Consider the following 14089-nt stretch of genomic DNA (forward strand, 5'->3'; position numbering starts at 1 on the left):
TGTAACAACTGTATGGTGTCAGATGGGTACTAGATTTATCAGGGTGATAAGAAGGGAGGTGATCACTTCGTAAATTGTATAAATGTCTAATCACTATGTTGTATACCTGAAACTAATATGATATTGTATGACAACTGTAATTGAAAAGTTAAAAAATTATTTTTAAAAAGCCAACCAATTCCAAAAAGTTGATATTACTCAGTAAGTACAATGCAATTAAATTAGAAATGAACAACATTTAATTAAAAAGGGGATGTTGGTTAAGTTCTGTCTCCAGCGTGTTCACCATTGATTCTAGACCCCTGCTCTGTCTTCTGACAAGGACCTTGGGGTACTTCGGGCCAAGCCTAGGCTGCTTTGATGTTGCCCCAGGGACACCAAGTCAATACTGATCAAAACTGGAATGGCAGCTCTCCAGACTCAAGAAACAATGCACTGAGCATCCCATAGACAACAAACACATTCACTAATTTAGGGATGGCAAAGAGGTGGCAACACCCTGAAAGGGATTAACTCTTGTACAGCTAGCTGAGAAACTGGCCCTAATCAAAGAGAAAATAAATAAAAAAAGTTGACATAAAGGGGAAGAAAAGGTAGGAAAAAAATGAAGAGGATGTCAGGGAGTAACAACTTCTTTTGGGGGGAGGTTGGGGAAAATATCAAAAATAAAAACAGAAAAAATCCTACATCACTCCCCAAAATTTCATTCTGGGGTAAAAGGGGGAAAAAAAGGCTAATAAAATGGACAAAAGTACAAATCATGTATCTAATAAAGATCTTATATGCAGAATATATAAACCCACAAAACTCAGTAAAAAACAAACTTATGAGCAAAGGATTTGAACAGACACTTCACAGAAAATAGATGGCAAATAAACACCTGAAAGAAGCTCAACACCATCAGTCATTAGTCACTAAGGAGATGCAAACCAAAAGTACAATGAGGTACCACTATGTACCCACTTGAATGGCTAAATGTAAAAAGACTGACCATGCCAAGTGTTGGTAAGGATGTGGAGAAACTCATACCCTGCTGGAGAGAATGTTAAATAACTCAATCACTTTGGGAAACAGTTTGGCAGTTTCTTATCCAGTCGATCCAGCGATTCCACTCCTAGGTATTTATGCAAAAGAAACAAAAGCATATGCCCACATAAAGACATGTACATGAACGTTCATACAGTTTTACTTGTAAAAGCCAAAAACAACCCCAAAATTCCACCCATAGGTGAATGGATAAACCAACGGTACTACTCAACAATACCACGGAATGAATTGTTATACGTGCAGCGACATGGATGAATCTCAAGATAGTCATGCCGAATGAAAGCCAGACCAAAAAAAAAAAAAAAAAAAAAGAAAAGAGTGTATACGGTATGATTCCATTTACATTACTATGATATTGTGATTTATAATAAGAAATATGTATTTGGTCTTCATCCCCGTTTTGACACAGAGCTCCTAAAACCCTTGGAATTTCTTATTCCAAACTTGGAATAGTGCTAAGAGCTATAATTTTGATATTCACAATAATCCCTGTTCGATCTCACCTAAGTATGTTAATGAGGCGACTTTTGGAAGGTCCCCAAGGATGGTGGCTGGTTGCCAGTGGAAGCAGCCATGTGATCAGAGGTTTGGAACAGTCAGTCCTACCCCCCACCTCAGGGAAGGGGAGAGGCCCTGGAGATTGAATTTAGTCACCAATGGCCAACTGTTTAATCGATCAAGTCTATGGAGGGAGCCTTTAACCAGTGAAGCCTTTTATGGAGGCTTCATTACAAGCATCCATAAAAATCCAGCAGGGTTCAGAGAGCTTCCGGGTTGGTGAACCAGAACACATCCTCATACCGGGAGAGTGGTGTACCCCCAACTCCACGAGGACAGAAGCTGCTCCTGTGTTAGGGACCCTGTCAGACCTGGCCCTAGTATTTCTCCATCTGGCTGTTCATTCGTAACATTTAATATCCTTTGTCATACACAGGTAATCTAATAAGTAAATTCCTTTCCTAGGTTCTGTGAGCTGCTGAAAGTAATTAATCAAACCAGGAGGAGTCATGGGAACCTCTAATTTGTAGCCAGTCGGTCAGAAACCCAGGTAACAACCTGGACTTGCAATGGAAGTTGGGTGGGGCACGGAGCAGACTTATGGGAAAACACCTGGGATCAGATGTTATCCCCAGGTAGATAAATGTCAGAATTGAGGAAAACTGCAGGACACCCAGCTGGTGTCGCCAAATTGCTTGATGTGTAGAAAACCCACACACCTGGATTTGAAGTAACACAGTGTTGCAGTGAAGCATTGAGAATACACGAGACACAAGCGTGTTTTTCCTTTACAATAACATTCCATTCTAGGACATGCAGACTCATCTATAGTGACAGAGAGCAGATCAGTGGGTGCCTAGAGGTGGGGGAGAGACTTGGGGGTGGGATGACAAAGGGCCATGAGGAAACTTTTGTGGGTAATGGTATGCTTACTATCTTATTTGTGACCATGGTCTCATGCGTATATGCATACATGTCAGAACTTAGACTGTGCATTTTAAATATGCAGCGCTTACTGCATGTCCATTTATGCCTTAATAAAGCTATTTAAAAATGGATCTGTGGAGGTGGGTAAGAGGTAAGAGCAGAAGATAAATTGGGATATCATTTTATCAATAAATGATAAAACATTTATTGACTATCTAGAGTCTAACATGACAGCCAAGTAGAAAACTCTATTGTTAGCCTCAGACATAGAACTAAATATCACAACAGAAGAAACAGAAAAAAAAAAAAAAATTAGTAATTATCCAGGCACAGCTCCAAAAGAATACTTACAAAAGGCCACAGTTAATGGCATAATCAAACTGGCAAACAGAAATGCTAACTTAATCCCTAAGAAAAGGGTTTCCTCCTACAGCGTTCCCTCATCTGAAGGGAATGTGCCCCCCCACCAACTTAATCAGAGAGGGTACCACTTAAAACAGCCTGAACAACTTTTTCAGGGGCCTGACACCCTGGCCCAGCAGCCCGACAAGTCGATGGGGGTGGGGACAGAGCAGCACCCCACCCAGAGCAGCCCAAGGGGTGGGGACAGAACAGCAAGTGGGCGCCCCAAGTTCTTCAAGAGCTGAGACCTGGGGGTGGGGGGGTCCTTCAGTCCCACTACACCCAGGACCCTACTTAAAATACGGAAGCAATAATATCTGTGCGCTGCCCTCAAAGGGCTGTGATGAGATGATACACCTGAAAACCCACCGAAAACCCTAAATTGGAACTCAAACACTTGACAGTATTCCTATGAAAAAATAAATGCTTACCCGAAGAATTAAAAACAATTAACTATTACCTTTTCACTTTAATTGGATAAGAAGCCAGTTATCAGCACCCCAATCAGCCAATATTCACACTGCGATCAATATGAAAAGCTCATAAGCTGTTTACTACATTATTATTATTTATAATCCACACTAAAAATGTGTTACGTTAATGCCCTTTTAAATGAAACTAAAACTCTTAGCTCCTTACTCAAAGTACAATAAACATATGACCTACGAACAGAACCTTAAAATTAAGCTAACACTGCATGTTTTTGTAATATAAAATACATTAATATAACACTCAGAAGCTAAAACCTCAACAGTATTTTAACATCTGCTAGGGAGATGTTACTTTCTGAAAAACACTGATCTCAAAGAATTTGAAAAATTCAAAACGAATTTTTAGGTACTCAAAAGTACCTGTTATGACCTATGACCCGCAAGATTTCATTCTCAAAAAGCACTAGTTTTTGTTTCTCATTACTTAGTTAACCATAAATTAAGTCTTCTCAAAAGTTAGTTAGCTTCTTTTTTTGTTAAGAAAGACATAGCACATATTGTTTTCTATTTTATTCTTTTGCCTCAATTATCTGAGAATGACATTCACCAAAAAAAATTAACAAGGAAAGTCCAAAATGCATAAAAAATAAATGTAAGTTCCTAGAAGAAACAAATTATAAGACACAAAATTAGATGATTGGCCAAGTGTGTAAAGAAAACAGTCACTGTACCCTGAAATATCAAACTGAGAATATGAAATATGAAATTACAGCTTCTGTTGGTCAAAAATCGCCAAATCGTGTCAATTTCATATGAATGAACAAAACAAGATAAAGTCAAAACAGCATTAAAGCTGTGGAATCTACCAACTGTTCTGTAGCACACATGCTACCAAACTTGAGTAGCTGTGTTTTAGAAACAAAAAGCATCTTGATGCCAATATTTTGGGCAACTTGAAAACATGCTCATGAAAACAAGTTAAGATAAATGGTTATTTTAGGTAACTATTCCCAATTTTTTGAGCCATGAAAGCAGGAAGAGAGCTACTAAATAGTAAAATAACTCAGATTTGCAACCTGTGACCTTGATCTCCAAACATCAAGTCGGGCATCCTATCAGCTCCTTTCTTCTGAACACATTCCAACAACAAACTATGTATGGTCACCCACAAAAAGAGATCAGTCAGCGTTTCCAGGTAACTTTATAGAAAAATCACCAAAGAAACTAAATCATACAGCTAATGGTGGTACACTGGTTAAAGAGGATAAATGGAAACATCTTACAAACATAAGCATTTTATATATATTACATCACTTAGGTCCCATTACAACTTTATAGGTTGGTAATGCCCCCACTTAACAGATAAAGAAATCAGGGCTCAAAAATAACTTGTCCAAAACGACTTCACTAGTAAGCATAAGAACTTAAATTCAAAACCCACTCAGTCAGATGTCAGTTTTTTTGTCTGTTTGTTTGTTTGAGGTATACGTGACACACAACATTATGCTCGTTTCAAGTGTACAACATAATGATTTGGTATCTGCATGTACAGTTGACTCTTGAACAGGACGGGGTAAGGCGGCGACCACCGCTGTAGTCAAAAATACTCATAAAACTTAAGTTGGCCCTTGGCACACCCGGATTCACAACCTCGGGTGGAAAACACATTTGACCCTTGAACAACCTGGGTTCCTGTGTGTAAGTGGACCTGCACAGCTCAGACCGCAATGTTCAAGGGTCAGCTGTACCGTGAAATGATAACCACATAAGTCTAGTTAACACCTGTCACCACACATAGTTACACACAAAAAAATTATTCTTGTAACGAGGACTTTATATCTATTCTTAGCAACTTTCAAATACGAAATGCAGTGTTGCCTTTGCTTTGGAGTCAGATCCACAAACTCATCAAGACTGATGTCAAAAAGCTTACTACCTATGTTTTCTTCTGAGAGCTTTATGGTTTCAGATCTTACATTCAAGTCTTTAATCAATTTTGAATTAATTTTTGTGTATGGTGTTAAGACAGCTGTCTAGTGTCACTCTTTTGCACGTGGCTGTCCAGTTTTCCCAACACCATTTATTGAAAAGACTATCCTTTCCCCATTGTGTAATCTTGGCTCCTTTGCTATAAATTAATTGACCATATATGTGTGGGTTTATTTCTGGGCTCTCTATTCTGTTCCATTGATCTTTGTGTCTGTTTTTATGCCAATACCATACTGTTTTGATTACTATTTGCAGTATCGTTCTAGTTCTTTCTCAGGATTACTTTGGCTATTTGGGGTCTTTTGTGGTTCCATACAAATTTCATTAATTTTTTTGTTCTATATCTGTGAAAAATGCCATAATATTTTTAGTAGGGATTGCACTGAATCTGTAGATTGCTTTGGGTAATATGGGCATTTTAACAATATTAATTCTTCCAAGCCAACTCAAAACCAAATCTCTCAGATGCCAAAGTCTTACAATGTTTCTCCAAAGAAGATTCTCTATTAGTGTCACCATTTGAATACCCTCTGTCTGCTCGATGCTCTGAGTATTATGTTTTCAGCAGCTCGTCAAGATTATCCTCGAAAGGCACAAACTTCAGTTATGAGATAAATAAGTACAAGGATGTAATGTACAACATGGTGACTATAGCTAACTTTGCTGTATGATATACATAGGAAAGTTGTTAAGAGAGTAAATCCTAACAATTCACATGAAAAGTAGAAAAATTTTTCCTTTTTTTCTTTTCTCCTTTCTTTTATTTTTATTTTATCTATATGAGGAAATGGATGTTAGCCGAACCTATTGTGGTAGTCATTTCACAATACATGTACATCAAACCATCATGCTGTACACCTTAAACTTATACAGTGATGGATGTCAATTATTTCTCAATAAAACTGGAAATAAAAAGATTACTATCCTCCTTTTACAGATGAGGGAAATGAGGATCAAGGATTTAAGTAGATTTTGCTCAATAGCTGAAGCTTGTATGTTTTCAGCATTTGAACTCAAGACTGCCTATTAACTCCTAAATTTACACTCCCTCTACTACACCACTCTGCCATACCAAGTACTCAGCACTAATGGATATGGTCACTAATATGTAATTAAAGTAGCAATGCATAGTTATTAAATTACATATTTGTGTAAATTTGTAAGCATTCTCCTTAGGCCGAAAAACTATTTTATTCTGAGACTTAGAAATGATTCCAGCAAAACCATCCAGAGACACTGTCTTGTCAAATAACTATCCCAGGCAATTGGGACTAGAACACAAGATCTCCTCCATTCTACACTGCGAACCATGGTAAAAATAAGCCAGAATTTGGAAATTATTTAACAGAAACCAATGAGCATAATACGTGGCTTATATTATTATACAGAACATATCAATGCATTCTAAGATACAAACAGCAAGTATACAAAACAATTTGAACTCATCCAAAACTAAATGATGATTGACAGATTTAACAAATAATTCTGTTTGCCCTCTTCAGATTTAAGAGGACACCCTGACATTGTTTCAGATAGCCTTTTTCTTTAAATTAAAAAAACAAGAGCTATTTAATGAAGTTTAAATCAATACATAACTTTGAAGTACTACACACAGCTTTCTGGATATATCAGTAGAAACAAGAAAATGCTGAAATAAAACTATCCCAACAGATTATGCTGACTTTAAACTTTAAAGAAAACAGTAACTTAAAACGCTAAGTTATATAAACATTGCTTTGCTTTTTATGATTTTCAGATCACACTCACAGAAACCAAAATATAGTAGATATTGTCTACTGGCATTCAACATCTATTCCCATCTCCTGTCCTTTCCCCTATATCACAGAGACTAGAAGGCTAAAATCTACGTTTCTCAGGTTTCTTGTCATGGGAATTCTGAATATGACTTTTCTTCTTGTCTTATCTATATGCCTTTTATTTGTTTTCCTTACATTACTCCACTGACTAGGGCAATTTTAAATAGGAATTGCCTTGCTCCTAATATTAGGCAAAAGCATTTAGTCTTTCACCAATAGTATTAGCTATAATATTGTCATAAATATCTCTTAGCAAGTTGAGGAACTCCCTCCTTTTCCTACTTTCCTGAGTTTTAATCATGAATGATAATGAATATTGCCAAATGTTTTTTTCTACATCTACGGAAATATTCATGTGGGTTTTAAAAACTCCATTGTTTAGTTGGCTGATACTGATTGATTTTCAAGTGATGAACCAACCAATCTTGCATTTCTGGAATGAATGGTACTTTGGCATGATGTATTATCTTTTTTACATAAACTATTCAATTTACTAATATTTTTTTGAGAAACATCTTGGCTTTTTTGTATCAGAGTAATACTAGCCTCATAAAATAAGTGTGCCCTTCCTCCTATTTTCTGAAGAGTTTGTATGTAATTGGTATTATTTCTTTCCTAATAGGTTGGTAAAATTCACCAGTGAGTCCATCAGGGCATAGCACTTCCTTTCGTAACTACAAATTCAATTTTTTTAATAAAGAGCTATATAGGTTATCCATTTCTTCTTGAGTAAGGTGTGGTAGATGTGTCTTTGATGAAATTTGTCCAAGTTAGCAAATGTATTAAGTGGCTCATAATATTCCCTTATCTTCCTTTTAGTATCTGTAGGATCTACATTGATGGTCTCTCTTTTCTGATATTAGAAATTTCTGCTCCCTCTCTTTTCTGATATTAGCAATTTCGTTTTCTCTCTCCCCTCCCTCTTCGTCTCTCTCTTTCCTAATTAGTGTGACTACAGGTTTATTAATTTTATGGATCTCATCAAAGAACCAGCTTTTGGTTTCACTGATCTTTTTTTCTATTGTTTTTCTGTTTTCTGTTTCATTGATTTCTGCTCTTTATTATTTTCTTCTGCTTTTTAGGGGTTTACTTTGCTCTTTGTCTTCTAATTTCTTAAGGTGAAAGTTTAAATTATTCTTTCAAAACTTCTGTTTTCTAATGTAAGCCTTTAACACTGTAATTTTCCCCTTGAAGTACTGAATCCCATACATTTTGATATGTTGTATTTTAATATTCATTCAATTCAAAACATTTTCTAATTTCCCTTGTGACTTCCTCTTTGACCCATGGGATTTTCAGAATGTGGTATTTAGTTTCAAAATATTTGGAGATTTCCCAGATATCTGATACTGATTTCTAGCTTAATTCCACTGTGGTCAAAGAAGAGAGATATACCCCTGAAAAAGTACTTGCAAAGGGAAAGTATGGGAATCAAAATCCATTTTCTGATAGTAAATTAATATAATATGCCCAAGATCAAGGTGAGATAGGATTAGATATCAAGTCTTCCAACATCCTTTCCTCTAAAGGGTATTTAGAGCAATATGTTCTCTCTCAGTACTCTTCTCAAAACCAAAAAGGCTTTTGTTATTTTCCCTCTATTCTGAAAGAAAGAAAGAAAGAAAGAAAGAAAGAAAGAAAGAAAGAAAGAAAGAAAGAAAGAAAGAAAGAAAGAAAAGGACAATTTCACATACATCATCTCATTTGATTTTTGCAGCTCTAAAAACATGTAAGATAAATGCTGGCACTTTGTACACGAGGAAAGTGAAGCTCAAAGGAATAACTTGTATTACTAGTCAGCAGTGTCTCATTACTCCTGAATCATCCCTCAAAGATAGAAGAATATAGATAATTTAAATCTTTAAATAATGAAAAACCTCATATTAGCCACTGTTGGAATCGCCACCACTTCAGTTCAGAGTAAGTTATAGTAAAAACCGACCAGGCCTGAGTTTTATCATCTTGACTTTTCATACCCATTCATTATTTAGCAAGGTTCAGACACTAAGGAACTGGTTAAACCCCGGGAAATAAAAAGAAAATAGGAAAAATATACAGTGAGGAAAACGAGACCCCAGTTTCATAAGAAATACATTATATAGCCATATTTGTCGTTCATACCAAAAATTAGGATGAAATGCACACACCAAATTAAATTTTTTTCTCTTTCAAATTCTTACTGTTAATTAGGATCAAATACTCTATAACATTATGTCTTAATACTTATATATTAAAATACATTAATATTTTGAAATATTAAAATAGTTTATCCTATTCTATTTCAAATTAAAATTCTAAAGTATAACATTATAGAAATTAAATGGCTTTAAGAGTAAAAGGTGCACACACACACTTACCGTGTAAGTGGTGACTTATGCGTTGCCAAAATTTCCTTCAGGTAGCATCACCGCTTTGGCTCAGATATCAGGAGTAACAGCAATCAAAATTAGAGCTAAAAAGAAAACAAGAATTAAATACTGGTAAGCAAAGTGCATTCAAGTCTTCACGAATGTCTTAAATTCAAATTTCACATTTCAACAACTTCATCAAGGGAGCTCTAGTCCCAGTAGTAGCTCTTTTTAAATTACTTTGAGCAAGAAGCTAGTAAGGTATGTGAATTCCTGTATTAATTCCAACTCCCTATCCTGGAATAAGCTCTGAAATTAACTTCAAGGAATCATAGTAAATAATAGCTAACGGACGGAAAAACAAAAAGCCAAGTATATTATAGGCTTATTCCACTGGACTGCTCAATTCAATTACCCAACAACAATGCATACATTTTAGGTTTTGTTACTGCCCATAATGAATTCACGACTGATCACTCACATAAGAACTCTATCAGATATGAGCATTTGTATTAATTTTTCACACAAAAATACTTAAATTCAGTAAAAATCTTGGTGATCACATTATACATATCTTAATAGCACATATGGGGATAAAATAGTAACAAAGATTTAACGCCTGCATGATGGACCCTATAAAGTGTTTGCAGGGCAACTGTTATTAACAGCAAGTGTACAGAACAAGCTGACATCGTGTACCAGTGTGCTGGAAGGACCAAAAAGTACGATACAGTTTCCTACCCAAACAGAGCTATGGTTGACTGAGGAAGAACACATACAGGAAAAATTTAGTGAATAAAGCATTCATTCAGTCAGCAAAACTTTACCAAGCACCTTGTAGGAGTGAGCCCTCCCCTTTAAAGACTGCAGACACAAGAATGAATAAGGAAATGCCTGCTTGTGAAAGAACTCACCGTCTAGTGAAGGTGACTAATTATAATGTCATCAAGTACAGGCTCAAAAGCAAGAGCATGGCACCCAGAAGTGGGGTGGGGTTTATCAAACAGCTCCGGGGGAGGTCGACAGGGGTGAAGAGTGAGATTAGGGAAAGGCCAGGCCGGCAGAGGAAGGGGGAAGGGTGCCATTTGCATGGGGAAGAAAAGCAACTTTAAGCCTACTACAGAGAACTACCTGGGTACGCGTGAGTTATATGTAGGCTAGTAGATAACGAGAACCTACACAGTCAAGACTGTCAGGATCTTTTTAAAAGTGTGGGGGGAAAAATAAAAAGATCAATGATACTCCAATTTACAGACGTCCTACGAGGTGGCTTATTTAAAATGAAAAGCAGCACATGATTTCCTTCCCCGTCGGTAGAAGCTGTACTGTACAGCAAGCTCTTGATTACAGAGTGAAAGGAAAAAAAGTGAGTTTTTCCTAAGTGATTTGCACACGTGTTCACCTTATTTCCAAATACGGAGAATTATCCCTGGGTTTTAGATTATCCGGGGCAAATCTGACTTCTATCAGATCATCTTATTTGCACAATTTTGAAAGTAATCAGCACGACACACTTCACTCTAGAGATGGTTCTATCAAGCTGACTGAGCAGAAGGGCCAGAAGAGTGTCTGGTATATGTGTTTTCTGCATGACCAGTTGTGTTTACCAATCACATGTTAACTCCTCCTTTGGGAGGCACAACTGTGACCATTCCCGTTTTGTGAAAGACTGTGTAACTTATTGTGTTACTAGCTAACTCAGGACTAAGCATAGTGCTAATATGTGACATATCTTTAACTTAAACATGAGAAAATGAAGGACTGGCAGGTGACTTTCCCAGGATGACATAGCTGGAAGAGGCGGGGTTAGGATAGGTCTGTCTGGCCACAGTCACACTTTTTCATTATTGTGTTCGACCGCTTCCTTTTGGACACGTACACATGCATTTTTCTTTCCTACTGCGCTGCTAACATGTCTGACATAAGCCACAAACATGTTTATATAGTTTATAGTTATAACTATAACCATAAAGATCTTGAAGAATTAACTAGATTCTGTGAGAGTGTTGCCTAATTTATAGGGGAAAGTTATTTTTCACTCCTCTGAAGGTACAGATTAAGGTTACTAAGTTGAAACCCAGCACCCCAGCATGTCTACTAAGAGGTGTAATGTTAGCAAGCCCAGGGAAACACATTTATATGCAACACCGGAATTCAAGTTCTGTTCATGTGCCGTGGTGAAGCTCTGAGAGGTGCTAAAAACGCTCCCCTGTGGCTTCAGTCTAGGAGCCGAGTTGCCCTGCTATTTCCGATCACTGGGCTCGCGTCCAGGATGCTCCCTGCTCCCCCGTGAATGTCCTCTTCTCTCCTGGTCTCCAAGCACCAAATTGTCCCTCACCTTCAGAATGCAACCTAGGTCAGCCTCCTTCACCCACCTGCTCAATACACTCGTATTTATTGTGGTAACGTGTCAGGCATTGTGTGTGGCCCTACCCTGGGAACCAAAGCCCAGTCCTGCACCCTCAAGAACCGCTTGGTCCACCAGAAGACAAGGGATTAGCATTCAGTGAGGTCAAAGATGCCTACATCGTATCAACAGAGCACAGGGGAGGGAGCAGCTGCCACTGGAGAGACGGAAGGCAGGGAAGGCTTCAGCGCTGTGAACATGAGGGCCTTTGTTCAGATGGCAGAAGAGGAGGGGAACAAACTTGAGATGAACGTGTTGGGTGATGGAGGGGATGGGAAGCTGAGATGTGTCAGAGGGTGGAGTCAAGAACACCGAGGCAAGACGTCTGGCTGAACTCCCTGCAGTGACGCACAGGTTCACAGTGGACACTGTCCACCGTCCAGTATGGCAACCTCCAGCCACATGGAGCCTGTGAAATGTGGCTAGTGTGACTAAGGAACGCAGTTTTTTGTTTTATTTCATTTTAATTAGTGTTAATTTAAATGGCAACCTGTGGCTGGACAGTGCAGCTCTTAAGGTTTCAGGCTTGAGAGGATGAGCTGAGGGGTTATTACCAGTACCCGAGAAGATGAAGAGCATATAGACACCCAAATAACTGTTGGAAAAAAATGAATGACCAAGTCAATTAACAGAGGAAGAAGCTGGGTGATCTTTCAGGACTCCTCCCTTTAAAATCTCATCAAAGGGGTACCTATCCTTGCTCGTTCGGGTTTCGAATATGGCCCTCAGTATGGTAGCACTGAAATGTATTCATGCTGTCTCCAGATCTCAATCCAATTCTTAAAATAGTACTACTAAATTAAAATTCCTTATGCTACTCAGTGAAAAAAAACAAAACGTGAAAACGCTATCATGAAACCATAGCAAGTTGTAATTTAGGAACTAATCATAAACCAATGATAATAAATCAAGCCAGGATAAGTAACTGTGTAGATATGTCTTTTTCTTAGAGAGAGAGAGAGACAGAGAGAGAGATAGAGAGAGAGAATGAGAGAAAGAGAGAAAGAGAGAGAAAGAGCGAAAGGGAGGGAAAGGGATGGGAGGGGAAGGAAGGGGAGAGGTGGGGAGGGGAGAGTAGGGGAGGGGAGGGCAGGGAAAGGGACCGGACAGCTTTATGATGACTTCAAACACACTACAGACCACTCACCGCCTATGCAGTTTAGTTTACATTCAGTTTACATTCCTCTGTACTCTGGTAAGAAAAATGACTAAATTTATCTCATGAAATACCTTCTTTTGTTCTATAGAGCATTTTAAAAGGTCAACAAAAATTTCCCTAGTAATATGCCCTTTAATCTTAGTTATCCACAACATGCAGAGTCAGTATGAAATAAAAAAATTGTGATACGAAACAACTTAGCCCGAGAACCAGTTGTCTAAATGACTCATTGCTAATCTGCCAATATTACCCTAATCTGATTGTATTGGGATTTGCTTCCTATTTTGGTCCTTGTCATCTCTCTTAAGCTCCCAGATTCCAGTTTTCTAGAAATGAGGAGCTGGCACTCACACATATTCCAGATGTCTGTTTCCCCATTTTTTCCAGTGCTACCTTCTTAACCAGACTCAGATTCTAAGTTCCTCTCTACCCATGAGATTGTGCCACTAATGTTCTTAGCTATTCACCTATAAAGCTCTATTTACAACACTGTTAGACACTTTAGAACATGCAGCCTCTATTAGCTTCAGAGAAACATCCCATCACAACGTCTAACATGAATGTTTTTAGCAGAAAGTGTACGTCTAACACCACGATAAAACAGCAACCCTTGTGCTTCCCTCCTCGGCCTCTCAGGTAGTTATCTGAGCTTCAATTCCCATTGTGTTCAGAGCCATAGGAACACACTTAGCTGGCCCCACAATTCAATTCAACCTGTAAGTGAGTTCTTACATAGGTGAGGGGGAAAACTATGTTACGTAATAAGACAAGGTCTTGGCCCCCAGAAAGCTCCAGCTGCTGGGTAACAGTAAACAAGCCCAAGAAAGGCACAGCCAGCAGCAGAGGGGCACTGCTGCAAGTAAAGCACAACTGTGTCAGTGATCCGATAGTCACTGAACGCAGTGGGTGCCCATCTGCCGGGTTCACTTCCTGTTAGTCATTGAGAAAAGCACATTAACTATTCTGGGGGAGCGCAGGGGAAGACAAAGTCTCCCAGTTTTGAGTAATTTGTTCATTTAAAAATTATTTATCACAGACTTAAATACAAGGGTCATAAAACAACA

The 14089-nt window shown here is 38.1% G+C and overlaps 1 protein-coding gene across 7 annotated transcripts in view; it reads right to left on the bottom strand.

Moving 5' to 3' along the window:
* The window catches only part of WASF3 (WASP family member 3), a 128838-nt gene that overhangs the window by 62210 nt on the left and 52539 nt on the right, over positions 1-14089 (bottom strand). For all 7 annotated transcript variants that reach the window (XM_088793365.1, XM_088793361.1, XM_088793363.1 and 4 more), the window contains one exon: positions 9469-9563. The gene's annotated coding sequence lies outside the window, so the exon portion shown is untranslated. The remainder of the gene's footprint in view (positions 1-9468; positions 9564-14089) is intronic.

The sequence above is a fragment of the Rhinolophus sinicus genome, chromosome 16 (assembly GCF_057876585.1).
Source record: "Rhinolophus sinicus isolate RSI-liver-muscle chromosome 16, RSI-T2T, whole genome shotgun sequence".
In the NCBI taxonomy this organism is placed as follows: domain Eukaryota; kingdom Metazoa; phylum Chordata; class Mammalia; order Chiroptera; family Rhinolophidae; genus Rhinolophus; species Rhinolophus sinicus.